Here is a 980-nt window from a genome sequence, read left to right as displayed (position 1 = left end):
CGCGGCCTCGAGGAAAGGAGGGGGGTTTGGCGGCATCCACCCGCTGCCACCTCCCCCCCGAGGGGGGCGGGGCCTCTTCCTTAGGGACCGCCCACCGGGGCGGGGATACCGGAGGAGCTGCTGCTTGGCGGGTACCGGTACCCGCTCCGCCCCCTCCCGGTATACAGCCGTAGCGCCGGCCTGGGGAAACGGTCCCGGGTGGCAGGAGCCAGTGCCCCGCTGAGAGACTCCTCGCCTGCCCCCTCCTTCCTGTCTGGAGAGGGCGGGAGGGGCCGCCTTAGGGAGGGAGCGGGCCCAACGGCCGCCCGCCCAACGGCCGCCCGCCCAACGGCCGCCCGCCCAACGGCCGCCCGCCCAACGGCCGCCCGCCCAACGGCCGCCCGCCCAACGGCCGCCCGCCCAACGGCCCCTCTGGTGCGTCCCGCCGTCCCAGGGGTGGGTGGTCGCCTGTCGTTCAGGCGGTTGCGGCAGGTCCGCTGGGAGCGGGACGGGCTTTAACGCTCTGGAATCTGCCCCGGCAGTTTCTGTGTTTCACGCCAGGGTGAAATCGGACTACTTTGGAACCCTCGACGGGTTTTGTGTCAAAGGTGGGCTAATACTCCGCCGTTCCGATGTGACTTGTAAATCACCCATCCACGTGAAGCTGCTGCCTTCGTAAAAATCGCAAAAAAATTGCATTTTACTCGTCAGGGGGGCCGCCTTGTGATCTTGCCATGCGAGGCCGCAGGAAGAAAAAAGTAAAAACATTTAATGGTGTCAGGCGAAAAGGTAAATGAGAGCAATAACAGCAAAATGCATACAGAACATAACAGCCAGAAGAATCAGGTAAAAAGCTCTACACAAAAAGTAGCTAAAGGCATTTTTGTGAAAATATATGAATTAGATGTAACTAGAAAATACATAAAATCATATCAGGCTATAAAATGGAAATGCTGAGTTTCTAGTAATAATGTGCAGTAATATTTAACATTATATATAAA

Source organism: Chroicocephalus ridibundus, chromosome 2, assembly GCF_963924245.1.
Source record: "Chroicocephalus ridibundus chromosome 2, bChrRid1.1, whole genome shotgun sequence".
Classification (NCBI taxonomy): domain Eukaryota; kingdom Metazoa; phylum Chordata; class Aves; order Charadriiformes; family Laridae; genus Chroicocephalus; species Chroicocephalus ridibundus.
The sequence above is the reverse complement of the archived record's forward strand: the minus strand, read 5'-3'. Positions refer to the sequence as shown.